The sequence below is a fragment of the Rhinatrema bivittatum genome, chromosome 7, assembly GCF_901001135.1.
Source record: "Rhinatrema bivittatum chromosome 7, aRhiBiv1.1, whole genome shotgun sequence".
Taxonomy (NCBI): Eukaryota; Metazoa; Chordata; class Amphibia; order Gymnophiona; family Rhinatrematidae; genus Rhinatrema; species Rhinatrema bivittatum.
Genome location: NC_042621.1, coordinates 295,456,580 through 295,484,521, shown reverse-complemented (window position 1 = coordinate 295,484,521; position 27,942 = coordinate 295,456,580). Strand labels below are relative to the sequence as shown.

Here is a 27,942-nt window from a genome sequence, read left to right as displayed (position 1 = left end):
TTTACAATCTCTTTTAAATTGGCAGTTTTTTTTCTTTTTTCTTTTTCATTGTTAAATTACTATCGCCTATTCACCGTTCCAAGTTGTATTATGTCCCTGTTTTATTGTAACTGCTATTTTTTCTTTTAGCACCTGTTAATGTTCTTATTAATTTCCTTTTGTCACACCTTGTTAATTGTAAACCGGCATGATGCGATTCCCATCGCGAATGCCGGTATAGAAAAAAACTCAAATAAATAAATAAATAAATAACATGACTTGTTCATAGTCCCATAGAGAGTCAGAGTCAGTGGCAGAGCGGGGATTAGAACTGAGGAAAAATGAGATAACATGCCTTGTTCATAGTCCCATAGAGAGTCAGTGGCAGAGCTGGGATTAGAATCGAGGCACAGTGAGATAACATGCCTTGTTTATAGTCCCATAGAGAGTCAGTGGCAGAGCCGGGATTAGAACTGAGGAAAAATGAGATAACATGCCTTGTTCATAGTCCCATAGAGAGTCAGTGGCAGAGCTGGGATTAGAATGGAGGCACAGTGAGATAACATGCCTTGTTCATAGTCCCATAGAGAGTCAGTGGCAGAGCCGGGATTAGAAATGAGGCACAGTGAGATAACATGCCTTGTTCATAGTCCCATAGAGAGTCAGTGGCAGAGCCGGGATTAGAAATGAGGCACAGCGAGATAACATGCCTTGTTCATAGTCCCATAGAGAGTCAGTGGCAGAGCCGGGATTAGAATCGAGGCACAGCGAGATAACATGCCTTGTTCATAGTCTCATAGAGAGTCGGTGGCAGAGCTGGGATTAGAATCAAGGCAAAACGAGATAACATGCCTTGTTCAACTTCCTGTTGAAAGTTGGTGGCAGAGCCAGGATTTGAATTTAAGGAGCTTTCCAGGGTTCTAGCTCCTTGTTGTAACCACCACATTTCCTCCCTGAGGTCACCTAAGGAGACCTTCCCCTGGGAGCTTTTTATCCTCAGCTTTGCTTTCTGATTCTTTTGGCAATACACTCTGTTTTTATCCAGAAGAGTATCACGGCTGTAGGTCTTCCGCAGAGCAGAGATTACAAAACGCCCGTTGATATAATAGAATAGCTTGCACAATAAACATGCAGGATCCAGCAGGGCTGGCCCAGAGAACATCACAACACAGGCCAGGAGCAAGAAACGCATGTGTCATAGGAGGATTTAGCACTGGCTTCAAATTTATATAATAACAGTGAGGTTTTTTGTTAGCACAAGCTTGTTTTATTAAAGAAGATCATAAGGGGTTACCCTTACTAAATAGATCCCAAGTTACTATTGCTTATTAATTACCATAATAGCAGTTCATGGATTTTTCCTCTAGAACTTTTCCAAACCTTTTTTGAACCCAGTTACACTAATTGCTGTAACCATATCCTCTGGCAATGAATTCAGAGCTTAACTATGCGCTGAGTGAAAAATAATTTTCTTTGATTTGTTTTAAATGAGCTACTTGCTAACTTCATGGAGTGCCCCCTGGTCCTTCTATTATCTGAGAGAGTAAATAACTGATTCACATTAACTTGTTCAAGTCCTTTCATGATTTTGTAGACCTCTGTCATATCCCCCCTCAGCCGTCTCTTCTCCAAGCTGAACAGCCCTAACCTCTTCAGCCTTTCCTCATAGGGGAGCCGTTCCATCCCCTTTATCATTTTGGTTGCCCTTCTCTCTACCTTCTCCATCACAACTATATCCTTTTTGAGATGCGGCGACCAGAATTGTACACAGTATTCAAGGTGCGATACAGAGGCATTATGACATTTTCCGTTTTATTAACCATTCCCTTCCTAATAATTCCTAGCATTCTGTTAGCCTTTTTGACCACCGCTGCTGATTTCAATGTATTGTCCTCTGTGATGCCCACATCTTTTTCCTGGGTGGTAGCTCCTAATATGGAACTTAAGACACAGCGTGGGGTTTTTTTTTCCCAATGTGTATCTCTTTGCACTTGTGCGCATTAAATTTCATCTTCCATGTCCCGCAAGGTTTTCTGGCAATTTCTCACACTCCGCTTGTGATTTAACGACTCCTGCAAATTTGATGACCTCACTCCTCGTATTCCTTTTCCAAATCATTTATAAATATATTAAAAAGCAGTGGTTCCAGTGCAGATCCCTGAGGCACGCCACTGTGTTTAACTCTCTCTGTTTAGAAAACAGATCTTTTAATCCTAATCCCTGTCCCAGTCCACGAAAGGTCATTGCTTCCTATCCCACCTTGCTATGCTAATAAGTAAACTACCGTGCGATTTTTTTTTTTAAGATTAAATAATAGACACCGTGACAGTTGATTAAGGACACTAGAGGTTGAGATTATTTGCGTGCGGCACATGTTAATGCTTGACCAGCAAGGAAGAAAGAGATTGAAATTACAAATTTGATGGTTCAGTCTGATACTGATTTCTTGCTTGTGACTGAATCCTGATTAAAACGGCGTGATGTAGCGCTCATGAATAGTCTCTGTCCTGCGGGTTTTGCTGATTTGTTTAAAAAAAAACTTTTTAAAGTATTGAGACTTTGCTGCATATTCCAGTAACGGTTTTACAGCTTGGCTTTTACCAGTTCATTCCTGGGCGTTTTGCTTGATCTATTTCTGTCCTGCACAAAAGTCCTCTGTGCTCGATGCAGCTCTTAATCTTATATCTGATTTATTTTCGCAGCACCAGAAATGAATTACAGTTGGGGGATTTCAGTGCGCATTTTGAAGATGTTCCATCAAACAGAGCAGTGGCGTTTTTTGGAGAAACTGAATGCAATTGGTTTGGCACAGCCAGTACAGCAAGCCACGCGGAGAGGTGGACATTTGTTAGATATTATTTTATTCCAGGAGGACTTAGCCCGATTGAATGCTGTGACACATTTAAGGAATCTTTTTTTTAATGCCTTTGGTCCCGATCATAGCTTGCTTTTACCGTTTAGGTGAGATTCAAGCACTAAGGTTGTGCAGAAGTTGAAACGGCCTGCAGCTGATGTGCTTCATTTAGAGTGGTTAGAAAATAAACAGTCATTGATTGTGTCTCACTAGCAGGCAGATACAGAACGGTGCGCTCGAGCAAGCCCACCGTTTAGCTCCCGTTTGGCCGCACGTTTTTGATGCACTATTATTACCCCTTATACAGTAAGGGGTAATAGCATTTGGAAAACACGCGGCCAAACCCCCCCGAAACTAATAGCACTCATCACATTCAAATGCATGTGATGAGCTTATTAGTTAGTCACCCGCAATACAGAAAGCCGCACATTTTACTCTCAGAAATTAATGCCTGCCAAAGGCATTAATTTCAGACAGCACCGGGCAAGTGTACAGAAAAGCAGAAAAAACTGCTTTTTTGTACAGCCTCCGACTTAATATCGTAGCGATATTAAGTCAGAGGCCCAAAGAATTAAAAAAAAAAAAAATCTGCCCACGGCCTGCGGGTTGGAAAACGGACGCTCAACTTTGCCGGCGTCCGTTTTCCGAACCCGTGGCTGTCAGCGGGTTTGACAACCGACGCCGGTAAAATTAAGCGTCGGCTGTCAGACCCGCTGACAGCCGCTGCCTCCTTATTAGCGCGGGCCCTAATTTAAATAAAGAATCGCGCACCCAGGAGAGTGGCCTGGGCGCGCGTCGGGAGAGCGGGCGCTCGCCTCGGCGCGCCGGCTCTCCCGCGGACTTTACTGAATGGGCCTGTAGGGGAGGCTGTCGTTTGGTGGAATCACCCCGTGAGGCAGAGAAGGTAATTCGAGATCACACGCATACCTCTTATGCTTCATGGTACTGTCGTGAGTTACTTAACGGACCAGAGAAAATTGCAGCGTGCGGAGAGAAAATGGAGAACATATAAAATGACAACCTAGAAAGATGCAGACATGCTGCTACTAGTAGCACATAGAGCGAGGGTACTTAACGTGAAAAACTCCTTCTGTTCAACGCAGATTACCAGTGCTGACAATGAAACTCTGGACCTGTTTATTTTGGTAAAGAGATTAAGAACATAAGAAGTTGCCATGCTGGGTCAGACCAAGGGTCCATCAAGCCCAGCATCCTGTTTCCAACAGAGGCCAAAACCAGGCCACAAGAACCTGGCAAGAAGGCCTTCTAATGGGAGTGAAGTAGATTTGGATGCTGAAAGGTTAGCATTCCATTTTCAGGAAAAGGTAAAAAAAAAAAGGTAAACGTGGGTATTCCGTTGGGGAGGGCGAGTGCAAAATTTAGGCCCCCGTCTTTGCTGACTCAAGCATTCGATGGCCATCATTTCGAAAGATAGCAAAGTAGAGGCTCGTTGAGATTGTATCAAGCATACATATTGTAAAATGTACGCTAGGTCCCGGCCCTTTGGTTCTGATAATCTGCTCTGCAAAAGGGCCTAGTGAAGTTTCTATTTCTATCAATAATAGGGCTTTCTCGATAAGTGGAAAGAGATTCATCCAATAAGAAAAGATTTATCGAAGCCTGAGATTGTTAATCTAATTTATAGGCCCATTGCGAAATCAGGTACAATGAATAAGATCATGGAGAAGTGGATTCTTATTGAACTGGGAGAGTCTTTGGAGGAAAATCAGGGGCTAGATAAAGAGCAGTATGGGTTTAGGAAATATGGGACAGAAACACTGTTAGTTGCCCTTTTTGATGATCTGTTGAGAATTTTTAATACAAGTCACACTGGTATTTTAGTTCAGCTTCATGTGGCATCATTATTTGATACTAAACCCCATGCTCTGTTGCTTTTGAGGCTAATTATGCGGCTTGTAGAAAGAAGGTGAAGACATGGTTGCTTTTGAATATTAATTAATGAAGGGCAGTGTTTACGCTGGAATGTTTATTTTAACATTTTTTGTACACTGTTTTTAATGTTTTATTTTTTTGTATGTTGTGAACCTCCTTGGTCAGCTTTCTGCATGTGTGGGATATAAAAAGAGCTATATAAATAAATAAGTTAATTAATTAATAACGTTGCTTGGTGTACGAGAGGAGGAGCTCAAATGTTTTACTTCTGTGCTGGCGAATAGGAGACAGAACGTTAGGTTTGCAGGGATTGTTTCTAAGTGGTGTGAGGTCAATTTAGGAGCTCCGCCAGGGTCAGCCTCGCTGGCTGCTCTTTTTAAGGTATTTATACCACCACTGGAGTCTTTAAAGAAGTCACTGGGGCTGGTTTATAAATTATACGCAGACGCCGTACAATATTTTATTCCCAGCATGAAGGCAGGAGAGTGGTTTTTAGCTAACCGGTTAGCTCTGGATGAAAGAAAAACAACAATTCTATGGCCGGAGCATTTGGAGAGACCTTTCTACCTCAGCAGATATTGCCGGGTTGCAGAAGTTTGAGCTTTTGGAAGAGGCTCGCAATCTCGGCGCAATGGCTGATGGCAAACTTTCATTAAAGAGCCATATTAGGAGTGTATTGAAGTTGGCCTTCTATAAAATGCTTTTAGGAAGTTCCTTGTGTAATTATTTAAGGCCTCTGGATTTTAGGATAATCGTTCAAGCTCTAGTCTTATGTTCAGTGGACTATTGTAATGTTTTATGTATGGGATTACCGAAATATTTAATAAAAGTCCTACAGCTGGACCAGTCTGAGGTGATCAGGTTGATTTACGGGCTTCAGTGGGTAACGATGTGAAGCACCAAAAGCCCAATGTGCAGAGTTTCAATTGTAAGCCGCTCTGCAGAAAGCAGTTTATGATGAGAATAGTTGTTTAGCAGAAAGAGTATCTTTGCAATCACAAGCTCAGAAATTATTAAATGTCCCCACTATGAAAGATTTTAGACATATCATGTTCCAGAAGTGTGGAATAAGCTCCCTATGGAACTGTGATTAGAAAATAATAATAACGTTTTTAGGAAGAAGTTGAAAACGTTTTTATTTTTGCAGGCTTATCCAGAATGATGTGCGTTAGTATGCGAGGACTGCAGTGGGATTATGGTTTACTGTTTGTGCATATTTTAACCTTACAGTATTTTAATGTTTTCAATTTGTATGAAAATTGTTACTTGCATTGAACTGTTGTGAATTTGTGGGTTATAAGATTTTAAAATAAATAAATGAATACAATAATTTTCCTTCGAGTCTTTTGTTCTTATAATGTGTAGGAGAACCTGAGGCAGAGAAAGACCCCCTGAGAACTTGTATTGTGAAAATATGGATTAAATTCCTAAGAAGTGTGTATTGTGCACTATCATTTCCACTGAAAACGTTTTTCTTTTGTGGGAAGACCAGTCCCTGGAGTGCGACCTGATTTCATGGAGCGTCATTGTGAGGGATTCTCCTAACCCTAAGTGCCCGGAAGCTTTTCTTCCCTCTTGTTCAGAATGACTCCTGGGAGTGTGAGTAGTTATGTCCAGCCTCAGCCCCCAGCGAACACTCAGAGAAGATATGGGAGGGTGAACGTGAGGCCCGAAGGGATAATGAACTTCACTTTGAACGTTCCAACAGGCAAACCACCAATTTTCTCTTCACCAAACTTGCCATGACGACCTGGGGCTGCAATGGAAAATGTCCGTCATTCCCACTATTGTTCCAAGATGGGGATGAAAACATACCAAAGAGGCCATGAAGTACCTGACTTTGAGCATGCCCATGACGATTAGGACACAGTCAAGGAGAGGTATGGAATCATGGAGAAAGACACCGAAAAACACGCGCGCGTGTTTCTCCCACATCAGATTGCACCTCATGGAATGAGAGAAGGCAGCAACCATTCACTCTCCCTGCACCATGTCTCCAGGTTGTTTGCAGAGATTATTCAGCAAGAGTTAAACATAACGGCATATCCACCTGCAAGAGAGACTGTAGCTCTCGATTGAGGAAGTATGTGTGTGTGTGTGTGGGGGGGGGGGGGGGCGTGAGAGCATCGCCTGCTTCAGAGAACCCAGAAACCAATCACTGTGAAACTTCCATGCCTGGCACGCAGATGCCTGCTTTTTGAAAGAGGCCAGCGGATCCCGTTAACAGCCCCTCCGAGCCTTCGTAGGACTGGCCGGTATCGGTGTGCTCTTGCTGGAGGTGTAGGGTCCCACTCACACATCCTCCCCCTTACCCCAAGCACCCAATAGTCGAGTCCCAGAAAATAGGAATGATGAGCGAGAGAGACGTGTGACGGTATTCACAGTGGAAATTGGGTTTTCCTCTGTGGGGAAAACGTTTGTGAAAGAAAAAGATGTCCACCTGTGTGTCACATTTCTTTCTCCATAAATCTTAACAGGAAACGTTTTGATGAAACAGGTGACAAATTGCAAACATTTGACAAGTTTGCTGTTTGCCAATAACTCTAATTTTTACTGGTGCTTTTTTTTAAAACCGTTGAAACAAAATTATTTATAAAAATAGTGAAACTTGCCCTTTTGCAATTTTCGTGCATCAGTTCTAAAAATTCATTAAAATTCATAGCAAATATTTTTGCACATCTGCAGATTTTTTTGGTGTTATATTTGCAGATGGAAAGTTTCACTTTTCTCACATCCTTAACTGATGGTCCTGACTTCTGAGGAAAGCCTTTGATAAATAAGGCCTCATATTTGCTGCAAAATAAATAATATAAACCCTTGCATCTGTTACACGAGTTCTCAGAATTCGTTCCTTAAGATAAGCCGGCAAGATCTGCAGAGGACATACAGGGCCGATGGGCATTCCTACCATCAGATTTTACTATTGTGATCTGCTCCAGATCTAATTTCAATCTTCCTAGCCTCCCTTGGCACGGTGCTTCCTTGTCTGCATTCAGCAATAGATGCTTTTGTGTTTTAGTGAGTACGAGAGGCGCCAGATTGACAAAGGTGAAACCAGAGTCCTCCATTGACATGCAGAGTAGGTGCAGCGTGGGCGTTGGCAGTTCCAGCTTCCCTCCCAAGCCACTAACATGCCTCAGTCCGGCTCTGAAAGATTCACTTCTAAGCCTGAGCGGGCAACTCAGCCTCCATGCCTGTGCCATCATGAGAACATAAGAACATGCCATACTGGGTCAGACCAAGGGTCCATCAAACCCAGCATCCTGTTTCCAACAGTGGCCAATCCAGGTCACAAGTATCTGGCAGGATCTGAGACATTAAAAGGTTCCATTCTCCTAATGCTGGTAATAGCAGTGACTATTCCTTAAGTCAACTTGATTAATAGCAATTAATGGACGTCTCCTCCAAACTTTTTCTTAAACCCAGCCAAACTAACTTCCCTATCCACATCCTCTGGCAATGAATTCCAGAGCTTAATTGTGCATTGAGTGAAAAAGATTTTTCTCCGATTTGTTTTAAATGAGCTACTTGCTAACTTCATGGAGTGCCCCCTAGTCTTTCTATTGTCTGAAAGAGTAAATAACCGATTCACATCTACCCGTTCTAGTTCTCTCATGATTTTGTAGACCTCTAGCATATCCCCCTCAACCGTCTCTTTTCCAAGCTGAACAGCCCTAACCTCTTCAGCCTTTCCTCATAGGGAAGTTGTTCCATCCCCTTTATCATTTTGGTTGCCCTTCTCTGTACCTTCTCCATCGCAATTATATCTTTTTTGAGATGCGGTGACCAGAATTGTACACAGTATTCAAGGTGCGGTCTCATTATGACATTTTCCATTTTATTCACATTCCCTTCCTAATAATTCCTAACGTCCTCTTTGCTTTTTTGACTGCCGCAGCACACTGAGCTGTCTATGGCCTCTTGCCTCAGCCTACCAACCAGGAGGTCAACTATTGCCAATCTGTGCTGAGAGGTTTTGGTGATGTGGAAACCTGTGCACTGGGAGCTGGACTGAGACCAACAGCTCAGGTCACATAAACTACTAAATGAATGCAGACACTTAAAGAAATAGGAACTAATACCTTGTGGAGACATTTTTGTGATACAGTCGATCTGGAAGGGATACTTTTCATTTCCTGCTGCTATTTGTTACTTTCAAAGTACTATAAAAATGGCCATTTTTAATGCATTTTATGAAAAAAACAAACCCAACCCCATGGTTATGATTAGGGTTTGAATAGTAAAAAATACAAATAAGTCCCGCACGTGTTGTAACATGTTACAAGGTCTAGGTGAGTTGTTGTTTGCACTTTTACTATTCTGCATTTGACTGCTCTTTGGACCTTTTTCTTGTCTATGATTTGGGTTTGTTCACCTGTCCATGAATCCATCTGGTGGGCAAGCGGACAAACGAGGCTCCCGGTCGCTGTCAGATAAAGACGAAAAGATGCCATTGGCAGAGGAAGCAGCAAGGCTGGCGAGGCTCTCAGAGGAGGCACAGGCAGGGGAGGTTGGAAGGGAGGAAAGAGGAGGGAATGGGGGAAGAGGTAGAGAAGGGGAATTGGGGAGGGAGGAGTGTTTAGCGTGAGAAAATGTAGGGGAAGAGGAGGAGGCTGTGAGAAAGTGTGAAAGGATTGCGTGCCCCACTCCCACCCTCCCTCACACAACCCAGACTCTCACACCCAAGCCCCTTCCCCACCCTCCAAACCTCTCCCCTCCCCATCCACACACAGACACACACACAGACACACATACATCTCCCACCCACTCCCAGAGCCACTGCAAGACACACATTCAGGTTATGGACTCTTAAAATGTGCTCCTTTTAGTTCCCGGGCAATTCTAGATTTGTTGCATTTGGGAAAGTAAACCTCTCCTGCGAGCTCTTTCATGTTAATGATGCACAGTAATCTTTATAAAGTGAATTCCCCTGAAACCGCTCTACTTGTGTGGCGTGCGGTGAATAGCAGCATCTAATCTGTGCCCAGACGTAATGAATAGCTGCCATGGATAGACCATTAACAGAGCAAAGATAAACTCAACAATCAATGGCTGGCCACAAAGTGAATCACGTGATGCAGGCCATGCAGAAAAACAGAAAAACAACCTCTCAGCTGGGGCTTAATGGACACCATATGGTAGGATTGCCCTTCTTAAGCCGGGTCAACCAAACAGGCTGATCCTCTCTTGGTTTTGCTCCATTGCACAGGTTGTAGTTCTGAGTTTCTTAGGGAAGTCAGTAGGAAACTCAGCAGAACTACAAATATATGCATGCAGTGGGACAAAACCAGGACTGATCCACCTGCCCGGTTGGCTCGGGGGGGTTGGAGGGGGGGGGGAGAGTGGTGCAGAAATCCAAGGAATGAGCATACAGTGGTGGGTGAGACACTGATGTACATCAACCAGGGTGTACACGTCCGATGATCTCAAGGTAAGCAAAACAGCATGACAAGGCGGTGGTCAGAGCCAGAGGGATGCTGTGGTGCATAGGAAGAGGCTTAACCGGCAGAGAAAAGGAGATGAGTAGGCCTCTCCATATAGGTCAGGGGTGAGACCTCATCGAGAATATTGTGTCCAGCTCTGGAGGTCTTATACCTCCCTGAATGGTGCAGGGGTCTTATGAAAGGAGAATTAAGGATCTTAAGCTGTGAGAGGAAGAAGAAGGCGGCTATACGCAGATCTGGGAACTTTTGGTTTCCGATCACCGTGAGATTGTAATGGATTAGAGGTGATGGAAGCGGTGGTGGCGATGATGGGTGCAGACAAACTTTCTCCTCTCTTTCATACACACACAATCTAACACTCTCACATGCTCACACATACTCTCACTCCTCTCTCTCACACACACACACACACACACACACACACACATGCTCTAACATGCTCACTCTCACACACATTCACTCACACACACTCTCGTTCACACTTACATAGTTGCTCATTCTCCCACATACACACATTCTCTCTATTTATTTAACACACTCATTCATTCCCCCTCACCCCTCATTCAGACCTCATAGCCTCTTTCTTCTGGCCATGTGGACCAGCCCTGCTACTGCTCCTCTTTCTTGGGCCATGTTGGCAGAGCCGGGGATGGCTCCTGCTCCTCCTTCTTCCGGCCACAATAGCAGATATGGCGATTGCGCCTCTTCATTCCCCTATATGTGCACCGACATGACAAGGCTTCCTCTTCTGGTGTCACGCCGGCCACTTCAGCTGTAGCACAAGGAGTTTTTCAGTAGCCGGAAAGTCGGCAATTGGCTTAGCATCCCAAATCTCTTCCTGGGCTCTCCTTCTCTTGGAGGAGATGGGTGTGAACCCAATGTGGAGGTTTGTTCTGGTTGTGCCCAGCAGCAGTTCAGTTTGGCCTTTACTTTCCCCGTAAAGGAGTTAATGCCTTCATCATATGGGAAACCAGAAGTCCCAGAACACTTATATCATTTTAATAAATAAACTGTTCTAGGTCATTAAAAATAGATTGCTGACTTCCTGGGGCTTATTTTTTTGAGCTTATCTGAACCTTTGAACTCGCTTGTTTGGAGCAAAATCTTGGCGTCACTTGCTGTGTTTTCCACCTTTCTTGTTGATTAAACCTTTACTAAAAAGGCAGCAACAAAACCCCAAATATCTTGTAACAGAAAAGCAGTGTCAAAGCATAAAGTGAAGTATCCCCTGCTTGGTCTGGGTAGGCTGAACGAGGGAGGGGGGACCCCGCAGTTCCCAGGATGCGGTCGCATCCCGGCTCTCTCTTCCACTCGGCCATCGCGTCACACGCGCAGCTCCTGGGACGCTGGGGATCACCGGCGGGGAGGAGGTACAAACCCTCTGGGGCCCCTCGGGGCAGCGCTGGGGATGCTCATCGCAGTCCATTTAACTTTCGCCCACGTCTCCTCACTGAGTTCGAACGGCTGGAAAGGCAGCAAAACACCAGCAGAGGGCCAGTAGTGGCGTTCAGCGGAAAGGAAATTTACTTTAACTTAAAAAACAAAACCCATGCCAACATTGCAAAACTCATAAATGAAAGAACAAAAGTCAGGATCACAAAGGCCGCGGTCTCTTTATCCACGGTGCAAAAACCTCCTAACTCTTAGAGCGGCCATTGAGTCGGTGTCCAGAACTCCCTCCCTGTGGAGGAGAAGGGAAATTCTCCTCTTTCGCTATCCGAAACCAGATGGAAACAACTTGCAAAAAGGGGGGGAAACAATCTTCCTTGCATCAAAGACCCCCAAAACTCAGTCGCCCTCTGACCCCGCTGGTTACTGACTGCAAGGGGGAAAAGGAGCTGAACAGATCCAGTTCCTCCGGCAAAGGGGAGTTTGCCTCAGTGTTGGCAACTGGACCAAAATCACTGGACGCAAACTCTTCTGTCCAGTGGTCTCTGGCCCACGGGTAACTGGGTGGCAGGTTGGAACCACTGGAAAATCCATTTCTTTCAGCAAGGGGTGAAACAGCCCTCCTGTTAGAAACTGCTCCTGAGCATGCACAGAATGCATGCATCTGTCTATCACCAATAACACCACCTCCAAAAGCTCCCTCATCTCCATCTCCAACACAAGAGGATCCTGGGGGATTTCCTCCTGAGCATGCACAGAATGCATGCATCTGTCTATCACCAATAACACCACCTCCAAAAGCTCCCTCATCTCCATCTCCAACACAAGAGGATCCTGGGGGATTTCCTCCCGAGCATGCACAGAATGCATGCATCTGTCTATCACCAATAACACCACCTCCAAAAGCTCCCTCATCTCCAACTCCAACCCAAGAGGATGCTGGGGGATTTCCTCCCGAGAATGCACAGAATGCATGCATCTGTCTATCACCAATAACACCACCTCCAAAAGCTCCCTCATCTCCAACTCCAACCCAAGAGGATCCTGGGGGATTTCCTCCTGAGCATGCACAGAATGCATGCATCTATCTATCTATCACCAATAACACCACCTTCAAAATCTCCCTCATCTCCAACTCCAACCCAAGAGGATCCTGGGGGATTTCCTCCTGAGCATGCACAGAATGCTTGTATCTATCTATCTATCTATCTACTGAGCCCATCTCAAAAGGGAAGGTTAAAAGCTGGGGAGAAGTCTTCCCAAAATGCAAAACCATTGTGAAGGTTGGCAAAAGATTTAGTAATGCGCAAAGCTGTCGTTACAGTAAGGTCTGTTTTCACAATTCGTTATGCTTAAAAGTAGGCCAAATAATTGTGATCATGATCATAATAACCTATGAACATAAGAACATGCCATACTGGGTCAGACCAAGGGTCCATCAAGCCCAATATCCTGTTTCCAACAGTGGCCAATCCAAGACTCAAGTATCTGGCAAGTTCCCAAACATTAACTAAAAGATTCCAAGCTACTAATCCTTATTGATTAATAGCAATTTATGGACTTCTGCTCTAGGAAATTATCCAAACCTTTTTTAAACCCAACTACATTAAGGGGCGGATTTTCAGAGCCCTGCTCGCGTAAATCCGCCCAAAACCGGGCGGATTTACGCGAGCAGGGCCCTGCGCGCCGGGAAGCCTATTTTACATAGGCCTACCGGCGCGTGCAGAGCCCCGGGACTCGCGTAAGTCCCGGGGTTCTCCGAGGGGGGCGTGTCGGGGGGCGGGCCCGGTCATCGCGGCGTTTCGGGGGCGTGTCGGCAGCGTTTTGGGGGCGGGTATGGGGGCGTGGCTATGGCCCGGGGCGGTCCGGGGGCGTGGTCGCACCCTCCGTACCCGCCCCCAGGTCGCTGCCCGGCGCGCAGGAGGCCCACTCGCGCGCGGGGATTTACGCCTCCCTCTGGGAGGCGTAAATCCCCGGAGAAAGGTAAGGGGGAGGTGTAGACAGGGCCGGGCGGGTGGGTTAGGTAGAGGAAGGGAGGGGAAGGTGAGGGGAGGGCGTTAGAGGATTCCCTCCGAGGCCGCTCTGATTTCGGAGTGGCCTTGGAGGGAACGGGGGTAGGCTGCGCGGCTCGGCGCGCGCCGGCTATACAAAATCCATAGCCTTGCGCGCGCCGATCCAGGTTTTTAGCAGATAAGCGCGGCTCCGCGCTTATCTACTAAAATCCAGCGTACTTTTGTTTGCGCCTGGAACGCAAACAAAAGTAGGCTATTCGCGCTCCTTTTAAAATCCGCCCCTAACTGCCGTAACCACATCTTCTGGCAATGAATTCCAGAGCTCAACTATGTGTTGAGTGAAAAAGAATTTTCTTGGATTTGTTTTAAATAAGCTACTTGCTAACTTCATGGAGTGCCCCCTAGTCCTTGTATTATCCAAAAGAATAAATAACCAATTCACATTTACCCACTTAAGTCCTTTCATGATTTTGTAGACCTCTGTCATATCCCCCCTCAGCTGTCTCTTCTCCAAGCTGAACAGCCCTAACCTTTTTAGCCTTTCCTGATAGGGGAACTGTTACATCCCCTTTATCATTTTGGTCGGCCTTCTCTGTACCTTCTCCATCACAACTATATCTTTTTTGAGATGCGGTGACCAGAACTGCACACAGTATTCCAGGCGCGGTCTCACCATGAAGCAATACAGAGGCATTATGACATCTACCATTTTATTCGCCATTCTCTTCCTAACAGTTTGTTTGCTTTTATGACCACCATAGCACACTGAGTCGATGATTTCAATGTATTATCCACTATGACGCTTAGATATCTTTCCTGAATGGTAGCTCCTAATATGGAACCTCACATCGTGTAACTACAGCAAGGGTTATTTTTCCCTATATGCAACACCTTGCACTTGCCCACATTAAATTTCATCTGCCATTTGGATGCCCAATCTTCCAGTCTTGCAAGGTCCTCCTTCACTTTATCACAGTCCGCTTGAGATTTAACTACTCTGCATAATTGTGTGTCATTTGCAATTTTAAGCACCTCACTCATCGTGCCACTTTCCAGATCATTTATAAATATATTAAAAAGCACCGATCCAAGTACAGATCCCTGAGGCACTCCACTGTTTACCCTTTTCCACTGTGAAAATTGACCATTTAATCCTACTCTCTGTTTCCTGTCATTTAAGTAGTTTGTAATCCACAAAAGGACATTGCATCTTATCCCATGACTTTTTAGTTTTCTTAGAAGCCTATTATGAGGGACCTTGTTGAACGCCTTCTGAAAATCGAAATGCACCACAATTATTGGTTCACCTTTGTTCACATGTTTATTCACCCCTTCAAACAAAATGTAGGAGATTTGTGAGGCAAGACTTCCCTTGGCTGTGTCCCATCAAACCATGTCTATCTAAATGTTTTGTGATTTTATTCTTTATAACAGTTCCCATGATTTTTCACGGCACTGAAGTTAGGCTCACCGATCTATAGTTTCCCAGATCTCCCCTGGAGCCCTTTTTAAATATCAAGGTTACATTGGCCATCTTCCAGTCTTCAAGTACATCAGATGATGTTAATGATAGGTAACAAATTTTTACTAATAGCTCTGAAATTTCATTTTTTAGTTCTTTCAGAACCCTGGGGTGTATACCATGCGGTCCAGGCGATTTTCTACTCTTCAGTTTGTCAATCTGGCCTAGTACATCTGTTACGATCCCGGTCACTAATCTAGTGACTGGGCTCTTACCTGGCTCCGCGGCGCCGCAAACCGCTGGGTTTCTGGCCTCCAGGGCGGCATGGCAGCGGCGTCTCCTTGTGGAGACGCCGCCAGAAACTCCTCCCCTCAACAGGGGAACACGCGCGCGCGAAAGGCCGCGTTTTGAGGCGTCTGCACCCGGATGTGCAGACACGCCTCCGCTGACGTCAGACGCTGAGCAGGGGATTTAAACCGGGACTTCTGAGCTTCAAACTTGCCTTGCAACGAGGTCTCTCTTCGGAGTGCTAGTTGCCGTCGGATCATCTGATTCCTGCTCTTTGCCTGCCTGGTTCCTGATCTCTGCATGCCTGCCTGGTTCCTGATCTCTGCCTGTCTGACCACTACTCTGCCTGCTTGCCGCCTGCCTTGACTTCAGTTCGTGACCTCCACTCTGCCTGCTTGATTGCTGCCTGCCTTGACTTCAGTTCGTGACCTCTACTCTGCCTGCTTGTCGCCTGCCTTGACTTCTGTTCGTGACCTCTACCCTGCTTGTTTGCCGCCTGCCCTGAATCCGGTCCGTGTCTTCGTTCTCCCGGTTTGCTGCCTGCCCATACTCCGGTTCGTATTTCTTCTTGGATCCTTCGGTCTTCACCTAAGTCCCAGCGGTCCGGGTCCCTACGGGCTCCTCCTGGGGGGGCCTCGGGCTTCCAGGGCGAAGACTCCTAAGTCCTAGCAACCCGGGCCTCTACAGCTCCTCTGGAGGGGTCACGGGTTTCCAGGTGAAGACTCCTCGATACCATCGAGTTCTGCCTCCCGTTCGTCTCTCAGCGACGGTCGGCCCAAGGATCCACTTCCAGATTGGACAATCATAACAACATCTTCCAGGTTCACCATAACTTGGTTCAGTTCATCTGAACCATCCCCCTTGAAAACCATCTCTGGAACAGTTATCTCCCTAACATCCTCTTCAGTAAACACCGAAGCAAAGAATTTGTTTAGTCTTTCCACAATGGTCTTACCTTCCCTAATTGCCCCTTTAACCCCTCGGTCATCTAACAGTCCAACCAACACCCTTGCAGACTTTCTGCTTTGGATATATTTTAAAGAAATTTTATTATGTTTTTGCCTCTACTGCCAACTTCTTTTCAAAGTCTCTCTTAGCCTGTCTTATCAATGTCTTACATTTAACTTGCCAATGCTTATGCTTTATCCTATTTCTGTCTGATGGATCCTTCTTCCAATTTATGAATGAAGATCTTTTGGCTAAAATAGCCTCTTTCACCTCTCATTTTAACCATACTGGTAATCGTTTTGTCTTCCTTCCACCTTTCTTAATGCATGAAATGCATCTGGTCTGTGCTTCTAGGATGGTATTTAACAATGCCTGTTGCACACTTTTTACCTTTGTAGCTGCACCTTTCAGGTTTTTTTCTAACTAGTTCTCATTTTCTCAAAGTTTTCTTTTTGAAAGTTTAGCACGAGAGCCATGGATTTGCACACTGTTCCTCTTCCAGTCATTAATTCAAATTTGATCATATTATGATCTCTATTGCCAAGTGGCCCCACCACCGTTACCTCTGTCACCAAATCCTGTGCTCCACTGAGAATTAGATCTAAAATTGCTCCCTCTCTTGTCAATTCCTGAACCAGTTGCTCCATTAAACTGTCATTTATTCTGTCCAGGAACTTTATGTCTCTAGAAAGTCCTGATGTTACATTTACCCAGTCAATATTAGGGTAATTGAAATCTCCCATTGTTCCTGCACTACCAGTTTGATTAGCTTCCCTATTTTTTCTAGGCATTTCACTGTCTGTCTCACCATTTTGGCCAGGTCCCACTTCCAAGCCAAATGTTAGCCTGTGGGTGTGGTTTATTGAAATTGCCATCACTTAGTGCAATCATACGAGGTCAGGAAATTGAGGTAGGGATTCGTATTATTGTGACTGTGATCGTGCCCTTGGAATGTCTGAACCAGGGGCAGAGGTTAAGATTGGGATTACGGGTGATATTTCTTCAGCACCAGCATTATTTTCTCATCTGCCAGTTTCTACTTGAACTTTGCTGGTAGAAACCTTTGCAACAAATGGGAAGCTCAACTAGAGACATCCTCGGCACTGGTTCAGCACTTTACAATGAATTACATGCACATATAAGGCTCTTGGCCAAAGAGCTCGGGAGGCATCTCTTATATACCCTCCAGGAACAGATTTTATTTTAGGTCCAACGAATCAGCAAAGTGAGTGGCCTTGGATAAAATGCTAAGGGGCCGCCAACTGGTTTCCCTAGCAGCAGCCCTGATAGAGTGTGAGGCCTGTGAGCCATCGCATTCTCACAGTCCCTGCGGAGGCTCCTCGTCTTCCCTGCAGAAAGCCTGCACGGCGGGACGGGCCCCTCACAGGGGTTCTGGAGTGTGCACTGACCCACTGCCCACAGGCTCAGTGACAGGAGGCCATTGCCACCTCTCTTTGAGAGCCTTTGTACTAGGAGCAACACTCACGGCTGTGCGACTTTGGGAAAGAGATGAGGTTAATGGAAGGGGAGGGAACGGAGGCCTGAAGACCAGAAGCTGGTGGTTCTGTGCGCATGGGATGGAGGGTGCGGTGCAGAGTGCCGTATTTTAGAAATCTCTAAGCAGAGTGGCAAGGTAACTGGGAGGAGAGCAGAGGTAGTAGAAAAGTAATCTCAGAATACCCGTCGACCTGGGGAGAGACTCAAATTATTGTAACTTGTGCTTTCTAATGGAACTTCCATAACTTATTCAGCCTTCAAAATATCCAAAACAATAACTGTCCACATACACCGGTTCTTATACCAGTCCTCGCTCCTTCCCCCCCAGCCCGTCTGACTTTCAGGATATCCTAATGGATATGCATGACATATATTTGCATTTACTGGGGCTCCGCTATATGCACATTTATCTCATGCGTATTCATTAGGGATATCCTGGAAATCGCACTGGCTGGAGCTGGCGGGGGAGAGTGGGCCCAGGGTCCTGTTTGAATCGGTAGGGTTAGGGGTATTTGCAATGTAACCGCTGCTTTGCACAAGTTTGCCTTATTCTGAAGAGGGATGATGTCTGCTGCTTGCGGTCCCTCCGTCCGCTAATGAACAGGAGTGGCCCCTCCCTCCCGGCAGCCATCCTTTCTGTTTGTATAGCAGGAAAAGCTTGTAGCGATGGGAGAGTTTTAAAATCTATGCTGTTGGTTTAGTCTTCTTTAACTTGCGTTTGCAAATTTTTCTTCTTGGGATAGTAAAAGAAACAATTAGATCACGTGGGAAAAAGAAGTCATAGAAGGGTGAGAACAGCTCGGATGGATATTGGTAGCGCTCACTCCTTCAACAAGGTGTTCAGTTCCTCAGGCTGTCACTTGTCTCTGTGTTTTCTTGTTGTTTCTTTTTCAGGACAGGCTGATCCAGGCCTGGTTTTACACTGCTGCTTGCCGGGACTTGTGTTTCTGATTTCCCTAAGAAAAGCAAAGGAACTGCAAGGAATGAAGCGACTCCAGGCCTGATCAACCCTGTCCTGAAAATATGGAACTGGCTGGCAACCGTACAGAGCAGCACTGCCTAGATCAGCGGTTCCCAAACCTGTGCTGAGGGTGCCCTGGAATATCTGCCTTGAATGTGCACCAGAGAGATCTGCAAGCTGGCCTCCCTTGCATGCAGGTTTATCTCGTGCATATTCACTGCAGACATCCTGAAAGCCAGGCCCTGTTTGTGACTCTTGGAGAAGCAGAGTTGGCCACCCCCTGTCCAGAAGGCCTGTTCAGTTGTAGATAAAGAGGATTTTCCTGTTACCAGTGGTTTTAGGATTTTCGATCCAAATGTTTTGCTAAGGCCTGCTGAAAGCATCACAGTTTCTCCCACCTACCAACCCAGAACTTAGGCCAATCCCCGGAGCTTCTTTATCTCCTGGATTTCTCTCAGCAGGATGACCTAGGTTTGAATGGCGAAAAAGATGCTGATCCAGGCCGAGCTGAAATTCGTTGGCTAACAATCACAAGGGGGCTGCCAAACAAAAATAACACAGGCAGGCAAGGGACTATTGTTCAAATGTGCAGGCCCATACACTCTCCTAAATATTATTAGTTTCCTTTCAGATGAAATAAGTCAAATTAACTTCCCTTTTGTATCCTCTCCCATGGCATACGTAAGTGATATTCTTTCTTCTGCCTGGCTCTCCAGTGCTGCCCCCTCTGCTGTGCAGATCAGCTCTGGCTTCTGCAAAGGAGCGCTGGCATGGGCACCATATTCTTAGGAGATTGTGCGTGACGCACCCCTGGAGGAGGCATGGACGCTGGACAATGAAAACAATGGCACGGTCAAGGTTTGACCATCTGCACGCCTTTCCCACTACACTTGTTGGTGGTTAGTGGAAGCAAAAACTCAGTACATGCTTTAATTCATTTTTTTTTAAAAGACTTCACTGGTTGCCAGTTAGTGCTAGAGTACAGTTTCAGTTGTTAGCTACAATGCGTAGAGTAGCCTATGACGATTCACACAGTTTAAGAAATAAGATTGTGCATTGCGTGCCCAGTCGAGAATTGTAGTCAAAGGTTTCTGGCAATTCCATCAGCACGGGACTATAGGATGCATAAACCAAGGACCGGGGCATTTTCCATTGCTGTGCCAGATATGTGGAATAGCTTACCAGTGGCAATCAGGGGTGAATGAGAGTATCTGAAATTTAGAAAACTATTGAGAGCAGAGTTGTTTCCTAGAGCTTTTGCAGAGAATGATCCAGAAGTGTAGAGACAGCCTAAGGCAAGGTTTTGTTGGTTCTTGATGCAATTTCAATGTTTTATTTGTGTTAGGTATTGTATTTTTTGTAATTATTTTATGAATGTTTTATTGTAATCTGTGATTGAATGTTTTAGATTGCGCAGAATATAAGTGATTTTTAAATAAAATAAATAAATAAATAAAGCATGATTTTCTATCAGAGCAAATTTAAAATTCACTTGTGATTGATGATTGTGATTGTGTTTTGCAGTATGGATGCCAGTATCTATTAGCATTATTTTATTTGGGTGGAAATGATGTTGTTTTACTGGGGTGGGGGAAGAATGGTCTGGTGATTAGAACTGTGAAGAGTTCCTGGCTTGGAATGAAGTCGGGTTTTTGCATACTGAATGGTATGCAGATTTATTTGTACCCTATCATTAAAATCATCCATTGTACCTGAAGACTGGAGGGTGACCAATGTAACCCCAATATTTAAAAAGGGCTCCAGGGGCAATCCAGGAAACTATAGACTAGTGAGCCTGACTTCGTCAGCTCAGTGTGCTGCAGCAGTGAAAAAGCAAAAGAATGTTAGGAATTATTAGAAAAGGAATGGTTAATAAAATGGAAAATATCATAATGTCTCTGTATCGCTCCATGGTGAGACCGCACCTTGAATACTGTGTACAATTCTGGTTGCCGCTTCTCAAAAAAGATATAGTTGCGATGGAGAAGGTACAGAGAAGGGCAACCAAAATGATAAAGGGGAATGGAACAGCTCCCCTATAAGGAAAGGCTGAAGAGCTTAGGGCTGTTCAGCTTGGAGAAGAGATGGCTGAGGGGGGATATGATAGAGGTCTTTAAAATCAACAGGTAAATGTGAATCAGTTATTTACGCTTTCAGATAATAGAAAGGCTAGGGGGCATTCCATGAAGTTAGCATGTGGCACATTTAAAACTAATCGGAGAAAGCTCTTTTTCACTCAGCACACTATTAAGCTCTGGAATCTGTTGCCAGAGGATGTGGTTAGTGCAGTTAGTGTAGCTGGGTTTAAAAAAGGTTTGGATAAGTTCTTGGAGAAGTCCATTATTTGCTACTAATCAAGTTGAGTTAGGGAATAGCCACTGCCTATTACTGGCATCAATAGCATGGGATCTACTTAGTTTTTGGGTACTTGCCAGGTACTTGTGACTTGGATTGGCCAATGTTGGAAACAGGATGCTGGACTTGATGGACCCAGTATGGAAATTTCTTATGATCTCATGCATATTCATTGATATCCTGAAAACCCGACTGGCTGTTGGGTCCCCAGGACAGGTTTGGGAAGCTCTGCCTTAGACTGACTTTCAGAAGCTTTAAAATTGAACAGTGCAGCGTTGTAAGGTTGCACCATGTGCAGTTGTAAATGATGCAAACCCCAACAGCATTCACAATCATGAAGACCCAAGTGTGTCCAGTTCACTGAAAGTGGGCTATGCTAACCTTGCATGCTTTCTCTGTACATTTAAAGATGGAATGGATGTTGGGATGATCCTCCCTGTGACCTGAAGTACTTCCTAATCTACACTGATGAAAAAAGCTGAAAATGTTCAAGATTTATCTTACTGGATTTGAAGAGCATCCAATAGAACCAATGAAAACGTATGGGATGGGTCAGCTTTGTTCTGCTGCCTCTGACTGTACCAGATTAAAATATACCTGACTGAAAAAGCCCTGATTATTGAAACTGCAAAGAGCACTCATGTCCTAATTAGATATACAGGCCGATACAGTACAGTGCGCTCCGTTGGAGCGCACTGTTAACCCGCCACTGGCCGCGCGTTTTCCCTTACCACTTATTCAGTAAGGGGCTGAAAACGCGCGTCCAATCCGCCGAACCTAATAGCGCCCTCAACATGCAAATGCATGTTGAGGGCGCTATTGGGTATTCCCGCGCGATTCAGTAAGTAAAATGTGCAGCCAAGCCGCACATTTTGCTTTCAGAAATTAGCACCAACCCAAAGGTAGGCGCTAATTTCTGTTGCCTGTTCCTACCACCGGGCCTAATTTAAATACTGAATTGCGCGCACAGGCGAGTGGCCTGTGCGCGCGCCAGTTTGCCCGCTCTCCCGCGGACTTTACTGAATCGGCCTGATAGTTAGGGACCGTCGTGTTCAATTTGTATTTTATTTCACCTGGGGTTTTATTAGTGTTTATTACAAGAACAAAAATTATATCTACCCAGAAAAATGACAATTTTTCCACTGATTTCTTTAATAATTTTTGTTCTTGTTGTAATAAGCATTGATTAATTCCCACGGAAAATAAAATGAAACCTGAAAAGGAAGGTCCCTAGACGTAAGCTTTTCCGAGGGTGCCCGACTCAAAGCGATGTGCGCACTTTAAAGCCAGCACTAAACGAGCCCTTAACCACCTAAACTGAATTTGAAAGTAGGGTGATGTGGCTGTAGCCACCCCATCTCAGTGACAGGAGAAGTGGGGGTTTATCAACCTCATGAAGCAGGACCTGGAGCCGGTGGATTGGACTCCCCATGGAAGGAAAGCCAGGAGAGCTGTGACAGTGCACGTCACAGGCTGGGTTGAGTTCCCCAATGCCGGGCCATTTATTTGAGGTAAAACTCGTAAATCCCACTAGGGAATGGAGCAAAAGTTTACAGAAGAGGCAGATAAAGTTATTTACAAGTCCTATAAGAAAACAAGGCACACTCCTTCCTCGGGGCTTAGACGCCAGTATGGCTCCAATTCCAGGTATAATTTAGTGAAAGGGAAATCCCTGCTTCTCTCCTCTTACACTGGGTGAGATTGGCCAGGTTACGTCTCCCAGGTCAGTCTTTTCTGGTGAGAACAAAAGGCTCCAGCTGCACCCTCCCCACAAGCTGGGGTTCTTCAGGGCGTTGCCGTTGGGTCGCCACGCCAATAGGCTAGGGCCACGGCTCTTCCCCCACGAAAGCACAATCAGTGGTGCTTCAGCAGAGCCCACGTGACTTCCACTCACTCGTCCCGTGCGGGTCTGTACCTTTCCCATTGTCTCTGGGACAAATCAATTGCTTCAAGTACAGAGAAAGGGTTTTCTCCAGAGGAAGGGACGAGGAACTGGAACATGAGAAATGGTGACCCTGAACAGTACAGGCACAGAGAGTACAGTTATAGTAGAATTTTGTATTACTCACTTTACGAGCATAAGCGCCTCCTCATCTCTACAGGACACGTCTCTGAAACAAAACAACTGTTTATTTTTCAGGAACACTTCCTGCTCTAGCTGGAAAAGGCTGTTCAAGGGTTAACACAAAAAAACAAGCTGGGTTGCAATTCAAGAACTTTAAAATTTCTTGGACAACAATTATTTTTTCAGGTTTTCACATGGAGTTATATAAACAGCTAAGTCCACTTTACATTCCTTAATTCGACTATTGAGTTCTCAATTAAACTAATCTACCCCTGTTTGTTTTCGCTACAGGTACTTATGTCCCTAATTAGCAGTGTATGAATTCTCCAAATGCACTTGACCTTTTAAGTTACTGATTCAAATTAACCACTATAAGAACATAAGAACATAAGAAATTGCCATGCTGGGTCAGACCAAGGGTCCATCAAGCCCAGCATCCTGTTTCCAACAGAGGCCAAAACCAGGCCACAAGAACCTGGCAAGTACCCAAACACTAAGAAGATCCCATGCTACTGATGCAATTAATAGCAGTGGCTATTCTCTGTATGTTGCTTTAATTAAAATGTTTAATTCTGGCCCGAGTTATGTGTGATTGCAGTTCCGGCTCGTGTGCCTGGTGGGTGGAGGGATCTGGATAAATCCCACGCAGTATCCTGACAAAGAGCAGCTGGAGGGTGATCCTGGAAGTGCGGACGGTTCCACTTTGATTCCTGTCCCTCGGAGTAGGCTTCGGAAGCCCTCTTCACTCACAGAGTGCTAATGATCTGTTTTGCTAATAAAAATCAAATAAAATTAATTCTCTTGACGTCGACTGTCACACAATGTCTTCCAGAGTTTCCTGTAATGCAAATAAGTCTCTCTCAGATGTGTGTACCAGCCTGGACTGCTTCTAAACTAAAATGACAAAAAATAAATCTGTCTGCTAGTCACTGGACTTATAGCCACATTAACTCACAATAGAATAGAATATAGTTCTACTGGACTGGACTCCCTACGTCTTTCCTATCACATTTCTCTGTGCCCTGACAGTGCTAATGCTGGTCTGCTAGAGGCCTGCCGTAGAGGATGATGTCGCCTTGCTTGGTTCTCTGCAGGTCATTGCTGCATATCCGCCTTGTGGAGGGAGAGGCTGTCTGTCACAACACATGGGGCCTCATGGGGAGTCAGCCTGAACCATCCTACGCTAGGGGTGGCCCTGCCCATGGTAGCAGGGACTCTACAGCAAGGGGGAGTTTGCTGAGCACTCAAGAGATCAAACACATGTCGGCCAAATGACATATATTGGAAGTCAGTTTTTGAATGTATGGTTATGTGTTGCTTTGAAGTTATCCAAAAGTGCCAGAGTTTGCGTCCGCACCCGCATAGGGTGCTGTTCAGACCTCACGGCCATCTTTGCTCTGCGCGGGTGCTGCTGCATGCCACGGTGCACACTGGTGCTTTCCGCCTCGACCTCAGTAGGCATCGCAGGATGTGATGTCAGTGTGTGTGGTCTGCCAGTTGTGGTGGAGGTCTTTGAGCTCTGTTGCACTGTGCTTGGCCCACCTCTGCAGTCATTTCCTCTTCAGAGGTTTATGAGCCTTGTTTACAATGTAGTGATGCCATTGTGAGATGTTTTGTGAGGGAAGGTCCAGTTTACAGCAATTCATTCCCTGAGTTAATCTGACATTGCAGTGACGTCTTGACAAACCGTCTGCATGCTATCATTATTGTATGTGCAGAGGTCTGTATGTATGTGACTATATTAACTATCTATAGAAAAATACTCCGTATTTGTGCAAAATCATTCATCTGACAAGATCAGAAAGAATAGCTTTTTGTACCATAGAAACATGCACGTATCCATCTCTGGAGAGGGAGAAGGAGCAAAGATATTATTAGAGTAATTGTTTTATGCAATATTCACTGCAATTCCTAATTAACAATACTTGTGCAAATCGCCTGTTGCATGTGGTAGCAGTGAAGACTGCACCCACTGCAGCGCTGCATGGTACCCCATGTCTCTTTTCCAATTTAGGGACTTCAGGGCTTGAGTCTGTAACCTCCTAGCTTTATAACAGGGACTCTACACTGAGCTAAAGGAGAGGCTTTCGGAACTGACCTGGTAGGACCCCATTTGCTGTAGCCTGGATGCTGCTCTCCCTCTCTCCTCTCACACCCTCCTATCAATGAATACATGATTACGAAATGTTCCTTCCTCAAATTCCTGCTAAGTGTCACAAACAATTCTGAATGGAAACTGTGAAGAAGAAGAAGAAACTAGGGACTGTGAGAAATCAACAGCATCCGATCAGCTGCTCGCTCAAATTCACAGTCTAACATGTCAAGTGCACCCCTCAAGGTATTTCGGCCAGCTGCGTTCTCCTCTCAGTTCTGGGCCCTTAGCTCACTAAAGATTTCCCTGGAGCAAAGGTTTTCACAGAGTGGCAGAGCTGATGGGTACAGCCACCGATACAGCCTCTCACTTAGCCATCAATCATCCAGCCGGGGCTCTGGAAGCTAGCCTGAACCGTCAGAGGAAAAAGGGCTGAAGGTTACAGAGAAGAGGATAATCAGGGCTGGATTTAGGAATTTGGTGCCCTTAGGACCGGGAAGCAGGGGTAGATGTGTGTGTGGGGGGGGGGGAGGCAGAGATCAGAGAACTTGAGATAGATTTGCTTGCACTGCCTCTATTGTAAGCAAATCTATCGCACGCACATTCATGGTGGAAATCGTGAAACCCCAACTGGCTAGGTAGCCCCTGAGGACTGGGTTGAGAACTCTGGAGTATACATATTTCAGTCTTTAATTCTCCTATGGCTTCAGTTGCAGACCACACATCATTTTGGTTGCCTTTCTCTGGCCCTTCTCTAACCTATCTAAGTTCTTTCTGTACTCGGTTCTGGAGGCCCTACATCAGAAAGGACAGAGATAAGCTAGAGCACATAACCTAGTGTAAGTTTATTACGTTTTGTACAAAGAACTTGTTTGCATGTATGCTCCTTATTAAGGGCAGTAGGAATGTAGCATTTTAAGGCACATGCACCATATACACACCCACAGGAGCTTTTAGCCAGCTGCGTGGTGCACGTCCTTATCCTCTGACCTTTGAGCTTCTGGAGATTCCTATTTCAAAATAAAGAGAATTCCAGGATTTGAACAGAAAAGCAATCTTCTTCGCTCTACCTTTTATTTAACATACAGCAGTGCCCTAACACCAGCGATCCCGGTGTCATATGATTCTGCACAGGAAGGGCTGCAGAGTCTGACCCTTGCCACAGAATTTCCTGCACCTCATGGAGCTGGGCCGATCCTCATCCCTTTACGTCTCTCCCCCTTCCCATCTGCTGGGCTTGGCAGCTGTAAGGGGGACAGCGCCAAAGCGACATTCCAGTCCCGGGCAGCAGAGGAAGAAGCAGCAGTCCGAGGCACTGTGCCGGAGCTATCTTTTTCCGGCTTGGTGGAGGAGATTGTGTAGGGAAGGGGACAGGGACGGGGAAGGGAATGGAGATGGTGTGCATTGTGTGGGGTAACTGAGGGAATCAGAGCTGTATGTATGTGTCTGTGTGTGGGAGAGAATGAAGGGATCAGAGGGTTATGAGTGAGAGGACTGGAAGGGGCGTAGATTATGAATGTATCAGCAGGGGAATGGACTGTGTGTGGGGGTGAATGAGTGGATCAGAAGGTGTGTGAGGTGTGTGTGAGTGGATAGGAAGGGGTATGGACTGTGTGATGTGTGTGCGTGTGTGAATGAGTGGATCAGAAGGTGTGTGAGGTGTGTGTGAGTGGATAGGAAGGGGTATGGACTGTGTGATGTGTGTGCGTGTGTGAATGAGTGGATTAGAAGGTGTGTGAGGTATGTGTGTGTGAGTGGATTGGAAGGGGTATGGACTGTGTGATGTGTGTGTGTGAGTGAGTGCGTGGATTGGAAGGGGTGTGAACTGTGTGATGTGTGTGTGAGTTAATGAATGATTTAGAAGGTGTGTGAGAGTGAGTGGATCAGAAGGTGTGTGTATGTGAGTGGATCAGAAGGGGTTAGGGGTTTTTGTGTGAGTGAATCAGAAGGTGTGGAGGTGTGTGTGTGTGTGTGACTGGATTGGAAGGGGTATGGACTATCTGATATGTGTGAGTGAATTAGGTGTGTGAGTGGTTTGGAAGGGGTATGGATGGTGTAATCTGTGTGTGTGAGTGAATGAGAAGGTGAGTGAGGTGTGTGTATGTGAATGGATCAGAAGGGGTTAGGGGTGTGTGTGTGTGTGTGTGTGTGTGTGTGAGTGAATGAGAAGGTGAGTGAGGTGTGTATGTGAGTGGATCAGATGGGGTTAGGGGTGTGTGTGTGTGAGTGTGAGTGAATCAGAAAGTGTGTGAGATGTGTGTGTGAGTGAGTGGATTGGAAGGGGTATGGACTGTGTGTTTGTAAATGAATGAGTGAATCAGAAGGTGAGTGAGGAGTGTGTATGTGAGTGGATCAGAAGGGATTAGGGGTGTGGGTGTGTGTGAGTGAATCAGAAGGTGTGTGAGATCTGTGTGTGAGTGAGTGGATTAGAAGGGGTATGGACTGTGTGATCTGTGTGTATGTGAGTGAATCAGAAGGTGAGTGAGGTGTGTGTATGTGAATGGATCAGAAGGGGTTAGGGGTGTGTGTGTGTGTGTGAGTGAATCAGAAGGTGTGTAAGATGTGTTTGTGAGTGAGTGGATTGGAAGGGGTATGGACTGTGTGATCTGTGTGTATGTGAGTGAATCAGAAGGTGAGTGAGGTGTGTGTGTGTGCGATCTGTGTGAGTGAATCAGAAGGTGAGTGAGGAGTGTGTATGGGAGT

The 27,942-nt window shown here is 45.5% G+C and overlaps 1 long non-coding RNA gene across 1 annotated transcript in view; it reads left to right on the top strand.

Annotated features, from left to right (window-relative positions):
- The window catches only part of LOC115095999, a 56,547-nt gene extending 32,595 nt beyond the window's left edge, over window positions 1-23,952 (top strand). The window contains exon 4 of the long non-coding RNA XR_003857934.1: window positions 23,746-23,952. This is a non-coding gene — a long non-coding RNA (uncharacterized LOC115095999). The remainder of the gene's footprint in view (window positions 1-23,745) is intronic.
- The last annotated feature ends 3,990 nt before the right edge of the window (window positions 23,953-27,942 follow it).